Genomic DNA, 13,510 nt, shown 5'->3' on the forward strand with positions numbered 1-13,510 from the left:
CTTTAATGTCTAATGTATAAATATGGGCTAAGTGCCTTGTGTTCCTCTTTTCGATGCTCAAATGATTAAATCAAATTATTTGTTTAATTAAGCTCAAGAGCAAAGGGGAACTAAATCCGATAAAGGGAAGGAAAAAGTGGTCGAATAGCTATCGGAATCGTTCGACAACACCCGAGGTAAGTTCTTGAGTAAGAGAGCTTAAATTATGATGTGATTAGATCATGTTTTAAGCAAATTAAAATCATGCTCTTTGTGTGGCTATTGAGCCGAATTTGCAAGAATGATAAATGTCTTGTGTTTGAGTTTTGCTAACGAAAATGAAATACGAATGGGCCATGATTTATTGTTAAATGTGCATGGTTATTTGAATGCTGTCCGGGCTAAGTCCCGAAGGCTTGTGCTAAGTGACAATATCCGGACTAAGATCCGAAGGCATTTGTGCGAGATACTAAATCCGGGTTAAGTCCCGAAGGCATTTGTGCGAGTTACTAAATCTGGGTTAAGTCCCGAAGGCATTTGTGCGAGTTACTAAATCCGGGTTAAGTCCCGAAGGCATTTGTGCGAATTACTATAACCGGGCTATGTCCCGAAGGCATTTGAACGAGGAGCTATATCCGGTTAAATTCCGAAGGTACGTGATTTGGTAATGAATGAACTTGCTGTAAAATTCCAGTTAATACTCTCGAAACATCCCAACATTGAGGTATGTTTCGTATGTGCTTGAATTTAGTTGAGCCCTTACAAATAAGTATTCGCTCAGTTGATAAACGAGCTACCGGCCTTTGGCTGAGTTGATCTTTTGTGTATGTACATAAGGGTTGATAATGTGAAGCAAGTACGATATCGTAAATTTGTGCATATGAAATTATCCGTTTAGCTATATGAATGCTATACTTTTGTTGTGCTGGAATTCCTTGCTCAAAACTTACTAAGCATAAATTGCTTACTCCGTTTCATTGCTCCTCTGTTTTATAGATTTGGTTCTCCAGCTATCGGACTCAGGATCTTGAAGTCAAAGTCGCCCACACTATCAAAGCCCCCCCTTTTGGTACAATTTTGGTTGAACTTCGAAATGGCATGTATAGGACTACCCGTTTGTTGTGGGTCGTGGACCCTTTGGACTTGTATAAATTTTGGATAGCCATGCGAAAATGGCTTATATGTGTTTGAGTATAATGTTATAATCATTTGGTGTGGATATGCTTGACAAGGATTGGCCACGGGGATGGTTAATCACTTTCATAAATTGTGCTATTTATGCAAAAAGGGCTAGTTGAATCATGGAAACCATGAAATAGGTAAAGTCTACCTTAAAGGTAGATGCTGACAGCAGCAGTGATGTAGATTTGGAAAATCACTAAAAATAGTAGGAATGGAATTAAATAGTGAATAAATTATGTAAACAAACCTTGATGAATCTAGTTTCATAGGAAAGTAACGAAACAATCATACGGACAGTATGTTAAGAGATATTCAGGTTCTCGTGAGACAGGGCCAGAACGGTTTCTGGATTTCCTGTTCCGACTTTGGAAATTCATTATAAATTAACCAGAGATAATTAGGAGTCATACCATATATGGATAGATTCCTCTCTGAGTCTAGTTTCTATAGAAACAAACGGCATCAGTATTGAAGCCCTGTACAGGGAGATATCCAAGTCGTAATGCGCAAAGGTCAGGGTAGTCGATCCCTGTAACATGGGAGACTTTGACTAATAAACTGTACTAATTGGCCCCGACCAAAAATTCTAGAAAAAAATATGTAGATGGGCATATGAGTCTAGTTTCAGGGAAAATTTCCGGAACTGGATTCTGAGTTGTGAAACTCAAGATATGATTTTTAAAGCGACTAGTATGCAGATTGGCAGTGTCTGGGAAATTTTTTTTATAAGGGGCTTAAAGTCTGTTAACACCTCGTGTTCGACTCCGGTGTCGGTCTCGGGTTCGGGGTGTTACATCATATACCAAGCATATGTCAAAATTACGAATACGCAATCAATTCATTTGTCATTTATTTAACTAGAATATTAATCTCAAAATTCATAACACTCCATTACTTAAGATATGCCATAAAACACTCCTTTAACATAAACTAGCACCATGGCCGAATTTTTAGTATGCTATTTATTCCCCTTTTTTCGAATCACATAGCAAAATATTACAAATATGTATATATTTGAAGACTATAATTATGCATCAACTTACCAACATGAGTTAATTCATGAACCACTCATTACATTATTTCATGCCAAATATACCACACGCATATGCTATGAAACTTTATTTTCTCTCAAGAACTTACCATGACCAGTAATGCACCAATATAAGCATCACTCCTATTTCAACATTTATCGATTATAATCAGACATTTAACCAATTATACACAATTCATTCATATACTTTATTGTCGTCGTCCTCCTCTCCATCCCACATCCTTTATGTATATAACATGCTTAAATAGCATTATACATAATTTCACTATTCACAAATATTTAAATTCAAAGTTGTCTAGTCGAGTTACAATCACTAAATGTTTCTTATCCAGAGCTACAAAGCTCCAAATTAATTTTTGTTAATTTTCTCCAAAACTAGACTCACGTATCTTCTTAACATACAATTTTCAGAATTTTTGGCATAGCCAATTAGTACAGTTTATTCATTAAAGTCACCCATGTTTCACTGCTCAACATCTCTAACCTCTCTTCACTAAAAATGAATTATCTCATTGTACAGAATTCACATGATATTTATGTTTATTTCCTTTGAAAATAGACTCATTAATGATTCTAAGAATATAAATTTTAACTCATAACTACTTTTTTACAATTTTTAATTATTTTCCAAATTCAAAATAGGGGATTCCGAAATCAATCCGACCATGCCTCACTAAAATTTAAATATCTCAAAATATATAACTCTTTTGCTTGCTCTGTTTCTTTTATGTAAAAATAAACTCATTAAGCTTCTCATTTCATATCTTATTAACTCTCTAATTTAATTTCTACCATTTTTGGTGATTTTTCAAAGTCACACTATTGTTACTGTCCAAAACTGTTTTGTTGCTAATTTTACTTTTTCACTTTCAATCATTATTCAATTCAATTCCACACATATAATCAGCATTCAATCACACTTAATCGTTGCATGATCTCATGTATTTTCACTTAGTCAATTTCCCGATGAGCACTTCGGAATAATAACAGATACACGGTTGATTCAGCACACATCAACCACCCTTTGTAATCAATGATATCCGGTGGGATCAGCACATAGCAACCACCTTATAATTAATGATACTGGTTCGCATAGTAGCCTGCACATAGTACTACACATGTGACCGTTACTATTCGATACACGTAGTAGCCTGCACATAGTACAACACACGTGATCGAAGCTATCTGGTACGCATAGTAGCCTGCCATAGTACTACACATGCGACCATCATTCTGGTACACGTAGTAGCCTGCACACAGTACTACACAATTGACCATCACTTTCACTTTCACATAGTGGCCTACGCACAGCCGATGCCACACATGTGATCATTTCTGTCACTTCATTCGTATCCCTTTTTATTCTGAATGTTCAATCGGGAAATTTCTCACTTTTTATCACTTTTTCCTTTTTCACTAATCAAAGTCAATTCCTTGTATTTCTTGAGTTATAATAACACATTTAACTTATTTAACACTCACATTATTCAATACAATCCAAAAATCATATTTTGGAAAAATTACATTTTTGCCTTAAAAGTTTCACAAAATTACGATTTTGACCCTAGGCTCAGAAATTAAAATTTATTCCTTTTTCTTAATTTTTATGACATGCTGAACATTTTTCCCTTCTACGGCAACATCAAGTTATCACTCTAACACTTACTTATGGACATTAGGTATTTTTACCGATTATGTCAATTTACTCGTTTTCACTTAAAATCGGCTAGCAAAAGTTATTGAACATAATTTCAAGCTTCATATTCTATCATAAAACTTCAAAATAAACACATTTCACCGATGGGTAGTTTTCCAAATATGAACCATAGGTTAAATTATTGCTAGAATAAGCTAAATCAAGTTAGGACTCTAAAAACGTAAAGAATATTAAAAACGGGGCTTGGAATCACTTACTATGGAGCTTGGAAGGTTGAAAACCCTAAATATGGCTTTCCTCTTGCTGATTTCGTTCACCATGGAGAAGATGGACAAATTTTTGGCTATTTTGGCCTTTTTAATTCTTTTAATTACTAAATGACCAAAATGCCCCCAACTTAAAAATTTCCTATTTCACTTATCTCTTGTCCATTTTTGTCCAACAAGTTAACCAATGGTCTAATTACAATTTAAGGACATCCAATTTAAAATTTCATAAGAATTGGACACTTCTAACATGTAGAACCCAACTTTTGCACTTTTTACAATTTAGTCCTTTTGACTAAATTGAGTGCACAAACGTCAAAATTTTCGAACGAAATTTTCACGAAATCATACTGTGAAATCATAGACCATAAAAATATAATGAAAATAATTTTTTTTCTCGTCGAATTTGTGGTCCCGAAACCAATATTCCGACTAGCCCAAAATTTGGGTTGTTACAACTCTCCTTCCTTTAGGGATTTTCGTCCTCGAAAATCTTACCGGATAGTAGATTAATGATTTTCTTCCACACAGTACATTTCAAATTCACACATGATTTTGGACTTTCATATCTTCTATAGATAATCACATAAATTCATAAGAAAATCAGGATAGCGATATTTCAGCATCTGAAGCTACACAAAGTATCGAAAAATTACAATCCATATAGAATGATATCCATTCCTATGATAAAAGAAAATTTCTAGAAAGATCAATGTCACTCATAATTAATGGAATCCAAAGTAATAGAAGCAATATAATCTTCACGTATATTCAATAGAATAATAACTAATAGAAACAAAATATTAGCCTCACTCAGACTTTACCATCGATTTTCATATTCACACAAGGGAATAAATACCAAAAAAAACATGGAAATGTCGAACATAACCCAAACAAACCAATAATTCTTTCATCTATTAATATGTTTAGCTAATGTTCTTATACGATAAGAATTCTTTTTGAAACTAAACAGTCACATATACTTCTGAGGATAATTGTACACATAGACTGTCTAAAAGGAATCATAGTAATTACCCCATTATAGCTACTGTACTCAGCTATTAATACAATACAAACATTACTCAATTGTCTAATTCTGTCATCAGAATTTTCACATTATCTCTTTACTAACAGAAATCGATCCAGAAAAACTTTCGGTTAATTCTTTCTTTAAATAACATACCTGAATAAATCATTTAATCGAATTTAACTTCTTTTGTGACAGTAACTTTGCATAATCTGAGTATTTTTCAGAACTATCCAATATCTCTCTTTTTATATTGTCTTCATTTGCTAATTCATTCACTTTTCCGTCCACATTATTAATATTCCATACACAAACTTCTGTAACACTACACTCGTAAGCTTATTCAACCAACATCTTACAAATTTCATTGTAACATTTTACTGATATGGGGGGTGAGTGTAGTAAAGCCTCAAATTTATCTTACACATAAATGCGCATAATACATACTATCACAAATAGCCAATTCATTACTAATTTCACATTCTCAAAGCATTTAATAAACATTTGCTTTTAATCACTTTTGTTCTCAACACATAATTCATATGCCAACTCAAATCAGTAATTCACAATTGAAATTTCTATATAGCATCATAATCCAAATATCATAACTCATGTGCTCATATAATTATAACATTTATCAATAACAAAATGTTATACTCTTTGATCCATGCCTGTATGAGTTTCAACTTATAATCAATACATTTTTACTCAAACATTTAAGTGTTTACTTCTATACTGTCAAAATTAATTCATTTGAAAAAATATCTATCTCATCAAGATAATTTTCGTCATAAAACAATATTGATGAGGGGGTGATGGTGAGGACATAAAGCTTTTAACTTACTCTCATAGATACACACACACGCATATATATATATGACTTTGCATTCATCATCAATGTAATACCATCATAACCACGTAGTTCATTCCAAACAAATTAACACATCTATTTATTATGAGTATTTTCTGTCACCCACAATTTCACACAATGAATTTACTTACTCGAGCTCAATATTAATATCTATTTAAATTTTTATACTTAGCTTCTATTTTACTTACCGACATTTATTTAATTAGAGAACGTCTTACAGAATTGAGTACTTCGTTTTCTCTATGCCATAGTCCAACTATGATCTTACACATATTTACATATTGATGCCACAGCCCAGCTATGGTCTTACACAGTACCACATATCACACCGATGCCATATCCCAGATATGGTCTTATATGGAAATCACATATCACATGTTGCCATGGTCCAACCATGGTCTTTTTCATTAATTCATCACATATCACTAAACGAAAGTACTCATTCTTGCGTTCTACTCAATTTAATCTTCCAATTCAATTTTCATACTATTATAATATTCATGGTTTAATAGTAAAGACATAAAACAAAATATCTTATTATCTTTAACTTAACAATTAAACATAAGATTCTACCATATGCACGTACTGATTTCACTTATTCAAACAAATATACATAAACACACATTCCATCTATTTAAGTAAATTCGGTTACCATATTCATTTAATCAAATATGTTGAGCACATAGTGTCATATATCACCAACATACTTGGATGAGCTTATCACAATATAATTTTTTTAACTTATGATCATCTCTTTTCATACTTTCTGAAATATAGAATTTTTTTTTCATTCCGACTATCTATCTTCAAACTCATAAGTGCACCGAATTTATTCTCTTAGCTGAGGACATGCTTAGTTACATATAAATCAAATCACATCTTGATAATTCAATTCACTTTAATAAAACAACTGTATTGATTTCAACTATCAAACACTAACATATCAAGATACTATTTTCTTCATGCTGAGGATACAGTTCAAACACATAATCTTTCAACATTCTTTTAGCATACAAACCAAAGATCCTTTAACCGTATTAGTTTAAGGAAACATATATTTTGATTGAACTCATTAACTTTAATCAAATTTACTTGAGGAAAAATTCAATCATATAATTTTAAGTTTATGCTTTCATTATTTATACCTTTCTAAATTTCGTTTCTTCATAAACACATTTCAATTACCTCAATATAAATTTTCAGCATTATTGAAAGCAGCTCGGTTAGAAGTCATCTCTGTCTTAACAGAACAATTTCCTTAGAGCTAGAAGGTATTACACTATCACGAGTAATAGTATGACATATATAGCTAAACTCACATACGTTATGTTAGTTTGAGAACCGACTAAAACATAGCTCTGATACCATAAAATGTAACACCAAAAACCCAACCTAAACATTAGGGCCGAATCTGGTGATGTCACATTGTAACACCCCTTACCCGTACTCTACGCTGGAATAGGGTACGAGGCATTAGCAGAATAAATACACTTATAATCATATTAACCGAGTTATAAAATTTCATCCAAATTAAAAACTTTCAAATTATTATCTTCGAGTCGCTAATTAGGGTTTACGAGTGTAACACCCCGAACCCGAGACCGACACCGGAGTCGGACACGAGATGTTAACAAACTTTGAAAAATTTTTCCAGACACTGCCCAGTCTGAGTACTAGTCGCTTCAAAAATCATATCTTGATTTTCACAACTCAAAAATCAGTTTTGTGATTTTTCCCTGAAACTAGACTCATGTCCCCACCTATGGATTTTTTTCTAGAATTTTTGGTCGGGCCAATTAGTACAGTTTATTAGTCAAAGTCTCCCATGTTACAGGGGTCGACTACACTGACCTTTTCCCATTACGACTGGGATATCTCTCTACACAGAGCTTCAATACTGATGCCGTTTGTTTCTATGGAAACTAAACTCAGAGAGGAATCCATACATATATGGTATGACCCCTAATTATCTCTGGTCAATTTATAGTGAATTTCCAAAGGCGGAACAGTGAATCCAGAAACTGTTCTGGCCCTGTTCCACAAGAACCCGAATATCTCTTTCCGTACTGTTCCTATAATTGTTTCGTTACTTCCATATGAAAGTAGATTCATCAAGGTTCGATTACATAATTTATTCACTATTTAATTCCACTCCTACGAATTCTTGTGATTTTTCCAATCCACACCACTGCTGCTATCAGCTTCTGTTTTCAAAGTGAACCTTACCTAATTTGGGGTTTCATGGACCAACTAGGGCCTTGTCATACATAAGCCCACATATGATCATACTTAGCCATTCTAGTGGCTGATCATTTGCTCAACACTTCCATTCCAACATAGTTACATCATGAAACCATCTATACATTCATAATACGAATGGTCTAATGCCATACTCCACTTCTACAAGCCATTTTCGCATGGCTGTACACTTATACATTTCATAAAGTACTCGAAAGACAACAATGGGTAGTCCTATACATGCCATAACAAAATTCAACCAAAATAGTACCCAAAAGAGCCTTTGATAGTGTGGGCGACTTCGACTTCAAGATCCCGAGTCCGATAGCTGGAGAACCAAAAATCTATAAAACAGAGGAGCAATGTAACGAGTAAGCAATTTATGCTTAGTAAGTTTGAGCAAGGAATTCCAGCATAAACAAGGAATATCACACATTTAGCTAAACGGAATATTTCATAATACGCAATTTATCGATATTAAACTTGCTTCACAACATTAACAACCCTTATGCACATACACAATAGACTAACTTAGCCGAAGGCCGATAGCACGTTTATCAACTGAGCGAACATTTATTTGTAAGGGCTCGATTTAATTCAACACATACGTATCATATCCCCATATTGGGATGTTTTTCGAGTATTCGCTGGAATTTTACAGCAAGCTCATTCGTTACCAATTCACGTACCTTCGGGATTTAACCGGATATAGCTCCTCGTTCAATTGCCTTCGGGACATAGCCCGGATTTAACAACTCGCACGAATGCCTTCGGGACTTAACCCGGATTTAACAACTCGCACGAATGCCTTCGGGACTTAACCCGGATTTAATAACTCGCACGAATGCCTTCGGGACTTAACCCGGATTTAGTATCTCGCACAAAGGCCTTCGGATCTTAATCCGGATATATTCACTTAGCACAAAGCCTTCGGGACTTAGCCCGGACAGCATTCAATTAATCATGCACATCTAACAATAATTCATGGCACATTCATATTTCATTTTCGTTTACGAAACTCAAACACAAGGCACATATTGTCCTTGCACATTCGGCTCAATAGCCACACATAGAGCATGATTTAATCACATCGAAATTTAAGCTCTCTTACTCAAGAACTTACCTCGGGTGTTGTCGAACGATTCCGCTAGCTATTCAACCACTTTTTCCTTCCCTTTATCGGTTTTATTTCCCCTTTGCTCTTGAGCTTAATCAAACAAATAAATTGATTTCATCATTTAGGCATCAAAAGATGAACACAAGGCACTTAGCCCATATTTATACATTAGACATTAAAGTCTCATACATGCAAAAATCATGCATCAACACAACATATTAGCTAATTTCTTTGCCCTTGGCCGAATATGCATGTCCATTTTTGGGGTCGATTTCAACACTTAATACACACATATACACACTAGTAAAGCATCCTCCCCCTTTTCATCAATTTAACACATGCATTGCTCATTAACATGCAAAGTTACATTCGGCCTTAGCACACATCTTGCTAGCCGATTCTTCTCCATTTAGCAACCAATGCACATATGTGCTCACACAAAAAAAAAATGCTAAAAAGGAGGTTCAAGAATCATCAAGCCATCATCACATGCATCATTAACAAGCTTCATATTTTGCATGCAATGGCATTAACACAACCTCCACCTAGGCCGAATCTTAACTCATCCTCATGCCTCATCACCACAACATCAAACATCAACCAAGAATGATTCATCCATGGTCAAGTGCCATTTCCATCACATAGCAAGATTTAGACCATGGGTTAGGTAGAACTCAAGCTAACAACTAAAACATGCATGCCTCTCATGGAACATCATCAAACATACCTTAGCCTAGCTACATGCATGGCCGAATCTCTTCACCTTTCTTCTTCTTTCCTCCTTAAAATTTTTGGCCAAGGATGAACCAAAGGATGGGAAAATTTTTCTTTGTTTTTCTTTCTAGTTTTTGGCAAGCATGAAGATGAGAAAAGGATGAACAAAATTCCCCCCCTTTCTCTTCTTTAGCTCACGGCAATGGGGGGACAAACACTACACACACATTTTTTTTTCTTTTGTTTTCCATTTCTTTATTACCCATACTCCTTATTTTATTCTTCCACTAACAAAACATGTTTCATGACATGTTTTACCCATCCTTCCTTGTCATGGCCGGCCACTACTCATTAGGGGGGGGGAATTTGACATGCAAGTCCCCCCCTTTGTCCACATGCACTAATAGGTCCTCACACATTGACCTATCACATTTTAGAATTTTCTCACATAAGTCCTATTGACTAAATTCACATGAAATCAACCAAATTGAAGCTTGAAATTTTCACACATTCATAATTACATATTCTACACAATAAGTATCACATTCAAACATTTCGGTGACTCGGTTTAGCGGTCCCGAAACCACTTCCCGACTAGGGTCAACTTTGGGCTGTCACAACGAGGCCCAATACATACCCATTCATATGCTCAATATATCCGTTAAATCAATCCAATATTGAAGAATCCACTTTAAGTCAGAATCAATATTAATCACAATCATAAATCTTTTCATGTTATTTTCATATATCACTAACTGAACTTTGAATGTCAATTTACGAATATGTAATTCACTAACACATTCTGGTATATACAATGTTTAATTGATGAAATCATTTAATTGAGCTAAATTTCATATACACTCCAAATTTTCTTCTATATCCATAAATGCTTTCACTTACCATTTACCTAACCAATTTCTCGAACCAAGCTATCACACAACAATAATACATCACCTGTGCTTCATGAATTCAATGTTCAAATCTTATCACCATCAAATCCATGTCATTCGAATACTTAAAGTTTATTCAAGCATATATTATTATGTTTCATATACCAAGCATATGTCAAAATTATGAATACGCAATCAATTCATTTGTCATTTATTTAACTAGCAAATTAATCTGAAAATTCATAACACTCCATTACTTAAGATATGCCATAAAACACTCCTTTAACATAAACTAGCACCATGGCCGAATTTTTAGTATGCTATTTATTCCCCTTTTTCTAAATCACATAGCAAAATATTACAAATATATATATTTGAATACTATAATTATGCATCAACTTATCAACATGAGTTAATTCATGAGCCACTCATTACATCATTTCATGCAAAATATACCACACGCATATGCTATGAAACTTTATTTTCTCTCATGAGCTTACCATGACCAGTAATGCACCAATATAAGCATCACTTCTATTTCAACACTTATCGATTATAATAAGACATTTAACCAATTATACACAATTTATTCATATAATTTATTGTCCTCCTCCTCCTCTCCATCCCACATCCTTTATGTATATAACATGCTTAAATAGCATTATACATATTTCACTATTCACTTATATTTAAATTCAAAGCTATCTAGTCGAGTTATAGTCACTAAATTATTTTTATCTAGAGCTACAGAGCTCCAAATTATGTTTTGTTAATTTTATCCAAAACTAGACTCACGTATATTCTTACCATAAAATTTTAAGAATTTTTTGCTTAGACAATTAGTATAGTTTATTCATTAATGTCACCCCTGTTTCACTGCTCAACATCTCTGACCTCTCATGACTAAAAATGAATTATCTCATTGTAAAGAATTTAGATGATACTTCCATTTATTTCCTTTGAAAATAGACTCATTAAGGATTCTAAGAATATAAATTATAACTCATAATTATTTTTTTACAATTTTTAATTATTTTCCAAAGTCAGAACAGAGGATTCCGAAATCAATCCGACCATGCATCACTAAAATTTAAATATCTCATAATATAGAACTCTTTTGCTTGCTCTATTTCATTTATGTAAAAATAGACTCATTAAGATTTCATTTCATATCTTATTCACTCTCTAATTAAATTTCCACAATTTTTGGTGATTTTTCAAAATCACACTATTGCTACTGTCCAAAACTGTTTTGTTGCTAGTTTTACTTATTCATAATTTCACTTTTTCACTTTCAATCATTATTCAATTCAATTACACACATATATTCATCATTCAATCACACTTAATCGTTACATGATCTCATGTATTTTCACTTAGTCAATTTTTCGATGAACACTTCGGAATAATAACAGATACACGGTGGATTCAACATACAACAACAACCCTTTGTAATAAATGATATCCGGTGGGATCAACACATAGCAACCACCTTATAATTAATGAAACCGGCTCACATAGTAGCCTGCACATAGTACTACACATGTGACCATCACTATCCGATACGCGTAGTAGCCTGCACATAGTACTACACACGTGATCGAAGCTATCCGGTACGCATAGTAGCCTGCACATAGTACTACACATGCGACCTATCATTCTGGTACACGTAGTAGCCTGCACATAGTACTACACACGTGACCATCACTTTCACTTTCACATAGTGGCCTACACACAGCCCATGCCACACACGTGATCTTTTCTGTCACTTCATTCGTATCCCTTTTTATTCCGAATGTTCAATCGGGAAATTTCTCACTTTTTCCTTTTTCACTAATCAAAGTCAATTCCTTGTCTTTCTTGCGTTATAATAACACATTTAACTTATTTAGCACTCACATTATTCAATCCAGTCCAACAATCACATTTTGGCAAAATTACATTTTTGCCCTGAAAGTTTCACAAAATTACGATTTTGCCCCTAGGCTCAAAAATTAAACCTTATTCCTTTTTCTTAATTTTTATGACATGCTGAACATTTTTCCCTTCTATGGCAACATCAAGTTATCACTCTAACACTTGCTTATGAACATTAGGTATTTTTACCGATTATGTCAATTTACTCGTTTTCACTTAAAATCGGCTAGCAAAAGTTATTTAACATAATTTCAAGCTTCATATTCTATCATAAAAATTCAAAATAAACACATTTCACCTATGGGTAGTTTTCCAAATATGAACCATAGGTTAAATTATTGCTAGAATAAGCTAAATCAAGTTACCGGGACTCTAAACACGTAAAGAACATTAAAAACGGGGCTTGGAATCACTTACTATGGAGCTTGGAAGCTTGAAAACCCTAAATATGGCTTCCCCCTTGCTTATTTCGTTCACCGTGGAGAAGATGGACAAATTTTTGGCTATTTTGGCCTTTTTAATTCTTTTAATTACTAAATGACCAAAATGCCCCCAACTTAAAATTTTCCTATTTCAGTTATCTCTTGTACATTTTTGTCCA

Source organism: Gossypium hirsutum, chromosome D03 (assembly GCF_007990345.1).
Source record: "Gossypium hirsutum isolate 1008001.06 chromosome D03, Gossypium_hirsutum_v2.1, whole genome shotgun sequence".
NCBI classification, from domain to species: domain Eukaryota; kingdom Viridiplantae; phylum Streptophyta; class Magnoliopsida; order Malvales; family Malvaceae; genus Gossypium; species Gossypium hirsutum.